At 38.0% G+C, this 11,385-nt stretch overlaps 1 pseudogene; it reads right to left on the bottom strand.

The window, feature by feature from the left end:
- Positions 1-1,342: 1,342 nt before the first annotated feature.
- LOC107803479 (putative late blight resistance protein homolog R1A-3) lies at positions 1,343-11,004 on the bottom strand (annotated as a pseudogene).
- Positions 11,005-11,385: the final 381 nt, after the last annotated feature.

The following is an 11,385-nucleotide window of genomic DNA, read 5'->3' as shown; positions in this document are numbered from 1 at the left end:
GGCCAATGAGAACTCCTTCATTTTCAGGCTACTCTTATATGCTAATTTTCATTGATGATTTTACTAGATTCACTTGGGTTTATTTTGTGAAGCACAAGTCAGAAGTTTTCAGTAAGTTTGTGGAGTTCAAAGAAACAGTTGAAGGTGAACTCGATTCCAAAATAAGGCAGCTGCGAACTGATAATGGCGGTGAGTTTACATCAGATGAGTTTCTTTCCTTTTGTCGTCAGCATGGCATTAAAAGAGAGCTGACATGCGCTGATACGCCACAACAAAATGGAGTGGCTGAAAGGAAGATCCGACACTTAACTGAGACATGTAAGAGTTGGCTTCATGCCAAGAATTTACCTAGAGCCTTGTGGGCTGAATGTATGAAATGTGCAGCGTACGTGATTAACAGGATGCCGCTTTCTCCAAATAATATGAAGTCTCCCTATGAATTAATGTTTGGAGAAAAGCCTAGCGTGAAACACCTCAGGGTTTTTGGCTCTATTTGTTATGTTCACATTCCGGATTCTCAAAGGAGCAAGTTAGATGCCAAGGCAAGGAAGTGCATCTTTGTCGGATATGATGAAAGGAAAAAGGGATGGAAGTGCATGGATCCTAAAACTCATCTCTTTGTTATCTCAAGGGATGTCATATTCGACGAAGTGTCTTTATATTATGGAGCTGCATTTGATGGAGCGAGTTCAAAAATCTTAAATAATGGAGATTCAAGCTTGCCCATTGCAAGTGCTTCTCTAGATAATACAACTGCCGAGGAGTTAAGAGAAAGGGGGAGTCCTGGACCTAAACAACATGAAACTCAACAAGAAGATGATTCAAGTGGTTCGGGAAGGCCAAAAGAACTATCATCAAACCAGCTCGCTTCAGAGATGAAAATTTTGTCAGTACATATTCATGTTTCTTTGAAAGACCTATTAAAGAACCTTCAGTCTTGGGGGAAGCAAGAGGAGCCAGAAAAATAGTGTTGAGACCTTCACCAAGACATGTCCTAAAGCATTGGTTGAGTTCTTCCGCGACAAGTGTGGGGTAGCTTCCAAAAAATCACTTTAAGGGGGAGTGTGAGAAAAATAAAGTAAAGCTGATTTTTTGGAGAAACATAGAATTCTCTAGAATGTCCTATTGTAGTATTCTTCATATTTATCTAGTAGACATATCTAGATGTTCTAGAATGGGAAGTTAAGAAAAATCTAGATATTCTAGAGTCTTGGATATTTTAAGGAAGATATTAGTAGAATGTGACAGAATTGTCTAGATTATTTTTGTATCTAGAATCATCTCTAGACTAGTATAAATAGGGGGTGTCTTGTTCATTTGTAAGTAAGCCAAAAATCAAGAAAGTCTTCTTCAATAACAAAGTTCTCCTTTCAAAAATCTCTCTTCTCTTTTCAAGCTTCCTCTTCTTTAGTTGAATCATCCAATCTTAGTTAACGATCTTGGGCTAGCAAAAGGTCTCTAAATAATACTCTTCTTCTGCTATTCTTTACACTTGATTCGGGTGGAAATATAATCAGTTGACGGACCTTTGAAACTCTCTGGAGCTTGACCATCTGTTCCAGATTTTCTTTCTGCAACTTCTTCTTGCATCTTTATCTTCCTTCCTTGTATAGCTTTTGCAGATTTATTCGCCTTCTTTGTGTTCTCCAGCGTCATTTCTTGAAGGCTACTCAAATGGCACAGCCTCAAGCTTATCATATGATATTAGAACAAGGTACTTAAGTCTTTGAAATGAATGGTTTGAGGCTCTCCAAGTTCAAGACGCCATGTTTAAAACCTTTGAATATACTGAACAAATCAGCTTTTGAACAGGAAGTATCATATTTTAATTCACCTTGGTAGGCTTAGTCTTAGGCTTCCAATTTTTTGTATAGGCTGGATACCTCACATCCTCATAGAAGGTGTAATATGAAGGGATTATAGAAATTAAAAGGGAAACAACCACCAAACTACAAAAGCAAAAAAGAAATCAAAGTGGAAGACCATGTGATATTGTTCTTCAATCATTAGAAACATAGGGTATGCGTCTCAATTAATCAATCAAAACAGACTTAGCAATAATCAGTAGTAATGTTACAGTATAAGGAGATTGGGGTTTCCGCTAGCTGCATAATAGACCCCAGCATGACTACAACAATTAGCTACGAAAGAACTTCGTCCACTCTGTCTGTGCTTTTGCTGCAGTTGCCTAAGCTATTGTCAAATTCAACACATCCTTGTTAATTTGAGATCGAAATTAAGAGAAAGCAAACATCTAATATAAGGGGGGAGGGAAAAAGAAAAAAACTGAAAACTATACCATGTTATTGTGACAAGCACATGCTTGACTCACAGCAACAACCATTGTCCTGTATTGAACATATTGTTTGCACATTAGATGCACGTTAAGACACTAAAACATCACATTGGAGTTTGTTTCTACTTACATCAGTTTATTCTAATACATCACCGTAGCTTCAATGAGGTCAATACGGTCGCATCCTTCATTCTCTTTAACTTCATTCTTAATTCTCAAAGCCGAAGCCAGCAGAGATTCATTATTGGTGCACCCATCAACTTAATCTGTTTCAGCGTTGGAATATCTGCAAAGCTAAGGGGGATCTCCTCGAGATAATAACACACTTTTATAACAAGTGTCTCAAGCTGGGGAAATGATTCCTCTGAGGCTTCCCACCTTGAGATATTGAAGTAGCTCAGTTTCAAGAACTTAAGTTTATGGAACGTGATATCTCCAAGGCACCACTCTTCAGATTCAATAAAATCCAGATTCCTTAATTGGAGATACTCTAGACTTGGTAGTCCTGCAATGCAAAAAATCGTGCTTTCCATTGAAGCCACGCATAATACCAATTTCTTTATATTTGAAGGCAAGTGTACAACAACGGACAAGGGATAGAAGAGGCGAACTGATTGAAGCTGGGCGAGACTCTCCAATTTGAGACAAATCTTTTCTTCATCAATATTTCGCCCATATTCACACAAAAAAAAAAGATTTCATGTTCTTGAAGATTAGGACACCTCTGTACTAGAAGATTCAAGCAATCAGTACCGAGTCTAAATTCAACTCCCCTTAATATCCTCAAATTCTCCAACATAGAGGATTCTTCAAAGATCTGATTTTCCCAATAAAAACCAGTTTTAATAAAGTCTACATGCCTTAATTTTTTCATTTTCCAAAAATTCGCTGATAACTGCGTACGCCTTAAACACTTGAGAATTAATGTTTCGAGATGGGGCAGATATGATTTTCCATGAAAATCGAATTTATCTGTGAAAATTGCGACGTATTTGAGGTGAATTATTGTTTCGAACGTAGCTAATGACAAATGACCCAATTTATGGGAACTCAAATCCAAGACCTTAAGAAGCCTCATCAAATTAATAACCTGACTGAAGGGATTCCAATATAAAGATTCTCCTCCATTGGTGGTTATCAGTGACCTCAAGTGTTGGTGGAAAGGCTTCCGCATTTTGGATGCAAACTTGGAAAGCTCATTACTGAAACTGAAGCTTGTTGAATTTGGCAAAGTCCCACATCGGTGGGTTAGCCATTTGGTTGGGAAATTTTCCCTATAAAAGAAGGCCTAATGTTTAGGATTTAGACACACCTCTCATTTGTCTTCTTATCTGTTTAAGGCATTTGTATCTTCTCTCTTTAGTATTATTTCACTTGTATTTTTGGAGTGAAATAAAATATTGGTTGTGTCCGAGGAGTAGGCAAAATTAGCCGAACCTCGTAAATTCCGGTGTTCCCTTTATTGTTGCTTTATTGTCTTATTTATTATTTGGTGGCTGTCATATTTTTGCTATAGTAGTTGTGACTTATTCACATCATATACATTTGGCTTCCGCAACAATTGGTATCAGAGCCAAGGTACTGTCTAAGTATGCTCTGTAGTTGCAGCATAGTCTGATCTTCCACATCAGAAAAGATTTATCTGGGTAACTGAGTCAAGGTTCTGTCTGAGTATGCTCTGTGGTTGCAGCTTAGTCTGATCTTCTACATCAGAAAGGAAATAATCTTGATTTGTGTCGTCAGCTATTAAATAATATTTGTGTCAAATATGGGAGACAATAAACAAGAAGAATCTACATCAAGTGTCAACAACACGTCATCATTGGCATCTTCGCTTATGACAAGAATTGTGTCAAATGCGAAATTTACGGTAGAAATATTTGACGGGTCCGGACATTTTGGGATGTGGCAAGGCGAGGTTCTAGATGTCCTTTTTCAATAAGGGCTAGATCTGGCTATTGAAGAAAAGAAACCAGATGTTATTGGAGAAGAAGGGCGGAGAAGGAGAAGCACTATTTGTGAGGGGTCGTCCTCAAAATCAAACGAGGACAAAGAAAGGAAGATCCAAGTCAAGATCCAGACCCAGCAAAGATGAATGTGCCTTTTGTCGAGAAAAAGGGCACTGGAAGAAAGACTGTCTGAAGCTGAAGAATAAGGCCAAACATAACAATGGAAAGGCCATTATGGATTCAAATGTAGCTAATTGTGATGATTCAGACTTCTCATTAGTTACAACAGAGTCATTAACATCATCAGACATATGGTTGATGGACTCGGCTTGTAGCCATCATATGTGTCCCAACAGGGACTGGTTTGTGGAATTTCAAGAAGGAGAATATGGAGTCATCCCCACAGCGAATAACAGCCCTCTTACCTAATATGGCATTGGTTTAATACGATTAAGGAACCATGATGGAATGATCAGAACATTAACAGATGTTCGATTTGTACCAGATTTGAAGAAGAATCTCATCTCTGTGGGAGCCCTTGAATCAAAAGGGTTCAAAATCATTGCAGAAAATGGAGTGATGAGAGTATGCTCCGGTGCACTAGTGGTAATGAAGGCTAATCGGAAGAATAATAATATGTACCGCTATCGTGGCAGTACAGTTATTGGGACAGCGACATCCAGTGACGACAAAGAGGCAGAAGCAACCAAGCTATGGCACATGCGTTTGGGACATGCTGGAGGAAAATCCTTGAAAACTCTATCAGATCAAAGATTGTTAAAAGGAGTCAAGGCTTGGAACTTGGAGTTTTGTGAGCATTGTGTTAAAGGGAAACAGACAAGGGTTAAATTTGGTACATCGATCCATAATACTAAAGGCATTTTGGATTATGTACACTTTGATGTTTGGGGTCCTTCCAAAACACCTTCATTGGGTGGGAAGCACTATTTTGTAACCTTTGTTGATGATTTTTCCCGAAGAGTATGGGTGTATACAATGAAGAGCAAAGATGAAGTGTTGGGAATTTTTCTCAAATGGAAGACGATGGTGGAGAATCAAACAGGCAAGAGGATCAAGTGTATTCGCACAGACAATGGAGGTGAATACAAAAATGATCATTTCAATAAGGTTTGTGAAAATGATGGCATCGTCCGACACTTCACTGTTAGACATACACCACAACAGAATGGAGTGGCAGAACGTATGAACCGGACCTTGCTGGAGAAGGTACGGTGTATGTTGTCCAATGCTGGCTTGGGCAAAGAATTTTGGGCTGAGGCAGTTACATATGCATGCCACCTCATTAATCGCTTACCATCTACTGCTATTGATGGCAAGACACCATTTGAAAAATGGTATGGAAAGCCTGCTGTAGATTATGACTCTTTGCACGTGTTTGGCTCAACTGCATATTATCATGTGACAGAGTCAAAATTGGATCCAAGGGCAAAGAAGGCTATTTTTATGGGAATTACTTCTGGAGTCAAAGGATATCGCTTATGGTGTCCTATGACAAAGAAAGTAATATTCAGCAGGGATGTTACCTTTGATGAATCTGCTATGGTAAATAAGGTAACAGAAGATACCAAACAAAATAAAGGTGCTTCTAAGCAGGTGGAGTTTGAGGGAAAATTTATTTTTCCTACACAAGAAGCAGATGAGGAAACAAATGAAGATTATCCTCTGGAAGGAGAGCCAGTAGAGGAGATACCAACTCAGGAACCTCAACAACAACTTGAATCAATAGTAACCAGCAGGCCAAAAAGAACAATAACGAAACCTGTTCGTCTCATAGAGACGGTTGCTTGTGCAACCTCAATTGTAGCTGATGATGTTCCTACTACTTATAAAGACGCTGTCCAAAGTTCAGAAGAAGATAAGTGGAGGATTGCCATGAATGATGAAATACAGTCCCTTCATCAGAATCATACATGGAGATTGGCCAATCTCCCGAAGGGAAAGAAAGCAATTGGGTGCAAATGGGTATTTGCAAAGAAAGAAGGATTTCCTAACCAAGTAAATGTTCGCTACAAAGCAAGATTGGTGGCCAAAGGATATGCTCAAAAGGAGGAAATTGATTACAATGAAGTGTTTTCTCCAGTTGTAAAACATTCCTCCATTAGAATTATGTTGGCTTTGGTAGCACAATTGAATTTAGAACTAGTTCAGATGGATGTAAAAACTGTGTTTTTACATGGAAACTTGGAGGAGGAAATCTACATGACTCAGCCAGAAAGATTCAAAGTTGCTGGAAAAGAAAAAATGGTGTGCAAACTTGAAAAATCATTGTACGGATTGAAACAATCTTCTAGACAATGGTACAAGCGATTTGACGAGTTTATGTTGTGGCAAGGGTACAAGAGAAGCAAATACGATCATTGTGTGTATTTGCGCAAGCTTAAAGATGGTTCCTTTGTATATCTTCTCCTATATGTTGATGATATGTTGATAGCTTCCAAGAATTCAGAAGAAATTGATAAGTTGAAGATTCAACTGAAGAAGGAGTTCGAGATGAAGGATCTAGGTGAGGCAAAGAAAATTCTTGGCATGGAGATAATAAGAGATAGACGTTCAAAGAAACTCTGTTTATCTCAAAAGGAATATTTGAAGAGAGTACTTCAACGTTTTGGCATAGATGACAAGACTAAGCCAGTTAGTACTCCACTTGCTCCCCATTTTAAGTTGAGTACTACTATGTTGCCAAAGGATGAAGTTGAACGAGAGTATATGTCAAAGGTACCAAACGCAAATGTTGTTGGTAGCTTGATGTATGCAATGGTCTGTACGAGACCTGACATTTCACAAGCTGTTGGAGTTATTAGCAGATATATGCATAATCCAGGAAAGGAGCATTGGCAAGCTGTGAAGTGGATTCTACGGTATATTCATAATACTGTAGATGTCGGGTTAGTTTTTGAGCAGGAAGATAATCAGTCTGTAATTGGATATTGTGACTCAGATTTTGCGGGTGATCTGGACAAACGACGATCAACTACTGGTTATGTGTTTACTTTTGCAAAGGCACCAGTTAGTTGGAAGTCTACTTTGCAGTCAACAGTTGCTTTGTCTACAATAGAGGCAGAGTATATGGCTATTACAGAGGCTGTGAAGGAGGCAATTTGGCTTCAAGGATTGCTAAAGGAGCTTGGTGTTGAACAAAAAGGTATCACAATTTTTTGTGATAGTCAAAGTGCTATTCAATTAGCGAAGAACCAAGTTTATCATGCAAGGACGAAGCACATTGATGTTCGGTATCATTTTGTACTAGAAATCATAGAAGAAGGTGGAGTCACGATGAAGAAAATTCATACTACAGAGAATCCTGCTGATATGCTGACAAAAGTGGTGACTGCGGTCAAGTTTCAACATTGTTTGGATTTGATCAACATTGTTGAACACTAAAGATTGAAGATGAAGACACAACCAAAATTTGTTATTGAGAGAAGATTGAAGATGTGGAATTTTGCCAAGGTGGAGATTTGTTGAATTTGGCAAAGTCCCACATCGGTGGGTTAGCCATTTGGTTGGGAAATTTTCCCTATAAAAGAAGGCCTAATGTTTAGGATTTAGACACACCTCTCATTTGCCTTCTCATCTGTTTAAGGCATTTGTATCTTCTCTCTTTAGTATTATTTCACTTGTATTTTTGGAGTGAAATAAAATATTGGTTGTGTCCGAGGAGTAGGCAAAATTAGCCGAACCTCGTAAATTCTGGTGTTCCCTTTATTGTTGCTTTATTGTCTTATTTATTATTTGGTGGCTGTCATATTTTTGCTATAGTAGTTGTGACTTATTCACACTATATACATTTGGCTTCCGCAACAAAGCTAACTCGACTTTCCTTTAAATCAGAAGGTTGAATGTTCCCCCTCACTACCAACATAAACTTTTCTTCTCTACTCCTCTCCAAGCAAAAGTGAAGCACTACATCATGAACCTGACAATATTTGACTTTACCGTTATATCTTCTCCTTGAAACCATTATCACGTTACTGCTAATGAGATCCATCAAGTAACCTTCAGCTGTCTCTTCTATTAATCTCCCAGATTCAATGTTCTGCACGACGCCTTCCGCTATCCATAAATTTATCAATTTAGACACAAGGATCCTTTTTGTCCTCTGGAAACATCCCCATGTAGAGAAGGCAAGGTCTTAAATAGTCGGGTAAGTTATCATAACTTAACTGAATAGTTGCCCGACTATAGTCTTCAGACTCACGGTCAAGATTGGAAAATAGAGCTTTTTTAACCTCATGCCACCAAGATCTTTCCATTTTCTTTTTTTTGATTATTCCAGCTACCAAGACAACCACTAGGGGCAACCCTTTGCATCATCTTGCAACATCTAGACTCACATCGTGTAGTTCAGGTGGGCAAGCTTCGTTTTGAAATACTTTTTTCTGCAACAATTCCTTACTCTTTTCGGGCATGAGGAATGGAAGGAAATAAAGATCAGTATGACACTTGACATGTTCACCCACTTTCTCAAGACGAGTTGTTACTACAATTCTGCTTCCATTTACAACAGGGAAACAAAGTCTTAAGTCATCCCATGCCATAAAATCCCACATATCATCCAAGACAATGAGATATCTCTTTCCTGTTAAGCTTTTCCTCAGCTTGTCAGCTAGTTCGCCAACCTCATCTACCTTGTCCCTGGAACTGGTAACTTGATTGAAAAACTCTTGTAATAGCTCTCTCCGGCTATATGTTTGGGAAATGACGCACCATGCTCGAACATCAAATGATAAACAATGTTGTCATTATTGTACAACTTTCTAGCACAAGTTGTTTTACCCGGTCCCCCCATCCCAACAATTGGGATGACATCTAGCTCATTTGTCCCTTGTGTCAGATACCGAATTATTCTTTCCGTATCTTTCTCAAAACCAACTATCTCCTCATCATTCATAAGATTGCTATGTTTAGTAGGTGGATGTTTAGATGGCTCTACCATAGAGCAGGGCTTAAGAGCAAGGTTCTCCGACCACATCCTGGTCATCTCCGCACTATTATGTTTGATCTCTTTTAAGATTGTAGGAAGTGAGGAAAAAAGATACCAAAGAGCATTACACTGTGCAAGAATAGAGTCAATGGCAACTTCAGATTCGTATGCCAAATTGATAGTACGCCTCTGAAGATCTTTAAGAATTTCATGTTCATGCTGCACCTTTGCAATAGCTCTGAAAACAGATGTTAGATATGAGAGCTCTTTCTCTAAAATAACAATATGAGGCTTCATCATGAAATCTAAACCTAACTTAGATTTTATCATCGTATTCAATTTCCTTAATAGAGAACTCAGAAAGGTCAATCCACCAGCTGTGGGAAACTGAGATGGAGTGAATTTTAAGGATTTGTAGTACCTCTCCAGTTGTGCCTTTAGATTTTCAGTTTTCTCCAATATTTGTATGAAGCAAAGGTTTATCTTGCTAGTATCATCTTTGATAATAGAGCTATGAATTAAACATAGAACATCGCCGACAAGAGCTCCAACCTCTTCCAAGACCTCATTCAACCTCTTACCATTAATGACATGATTTGGCACATCAGCAAGAAAGACCAACAAGAACTCTATTGCCACATTAATATTTCGAACAGAGATAGTATCAGAAAAGTTCTTAAGCTTCTTGCACTTGAGACACACCAGCAGACTGTGGAGCTGCTGTGAAAAATCTTTAGGGAATTTCTGCTTTTTGAAAGTTCTTGATTGACAAAACTTTGAAGCCCTTATTTCACCAAGAAAAGTCTTCTTCATTTCCATCTCCACTAGCACAATCAGACATAATAGATATGGAGGTTTACTCACGAAATTATTATCATCCTCATCTGAATCGGCATTATCTTCATCGTCATATGAATATGTATCTTATGTATAGTCATCTAAATCTGCATTATCTTTAATGTCATTTGATTCTGCATCATCTCTAACGTCATTTGAATCTGCATCATCTCTAACATCATTTGATTCTGCATCATCTCTAACATCATTTGAATCTGCATCATCTTCAACCTTATCAAGCCAAAGAGCAAGGCAGAACTGTGCCACATTGTCAGCCAGGAACTGAATTCGAGTCTTCAGACCTTCCAGCTTCTCATGGTCGATGTAACTATTTATCTCCGTGGCATATAAGTACCTCAAAAATCTCATTTTCTTTTGAACGATTTTCACTTGCTTTAAACATTGATTTATCCGAACATCCGTCAAAAAAGATTGAGACTCATTCAATTCCAGCGACATCAGTATATCATTTAGATTCTTGATGAGGCAATCCATATATTCTGATAGATAGGGATCATTCAATTCATAATTGTAGTTTGAACTGGCATTACCTCCAATGAATTCCAACAAATGTGATACTAGCCTTTCCACATTAAGGTTAGTTTTGCATTCGTCTGGAATTCCACCAAAAACTGAGTTAAGCATTTCCACAATCAATTGGGCCTTCTTTATGATTTTGGCTAAGGAATCAGGCAAAAGAAAAGGATAGTACTTTATAAAGGTTCTCAAAAATCGTAGCTCCAATTCAAGTGTCTCAATTTCATCAATCTTGACGCTATTCAGATCACCTCCAATCTTGATCCTTCTTAGGTGATCTAACATATCCTCAATTTCATTATGAGCCATCTTCCTTAGATAATTCCTGAAAGTTCACCAAACTCTTGAAATATTAGTTTCATTAAGAATAACATTTCACTTTCAATTGCTACAATTAATGTGAAAGATTATACACCTTCCTTGCCATTATGGTTATGGAAAATTTCACAAACCTCCTATCGTAAATGTTGCTTCATTTCACTTCTCCGTTTTTAAGATATAAATTTTTTGAAGAAAGCTAAACTATCAGTGTCTAATATAGTGCTGGGGTTATAATGCTGCGATTAGTAATTCCTGGATTATTTAGTACCAGTTCTTTGTTTGGTTCATTGAATTGAAAATGGGATAAAGACCAAAGTTTGCAGTAGGAGAAAACTTGTAATTAATGACAAGTGAAGATTAATATCAGCATAAAGGTTGGAAGGAAGAAAAGTTTCGGTCTATAGGGCCTTCTCACAGTAGTGAATGAATAATTATTGGATTGGATCTAAATGCTACCAAATTTCAATGGAGGAATTATTTATCATATTATTAGCAGACAG

This window comes from Nicotiana tabacum, chromosome 7, assembly GCF_000715075.1.
Source record: "Nicotiana tabacum cultivar K326 chromosome 7, ASM71507v2, whole genome shotgun sequence".
In the NCBI taxonomy this organism is placed as follows: domain Eukaryota; kingdom Viridiplantae; phylum Streptophyta; class Magnoliopsida; order Solanales; family Solanaceae; genus Nicotiana; species Nicotiana tabacum.
This window is presented reverse-complemented; position numbering and strand designations above follow the sequence as displayed.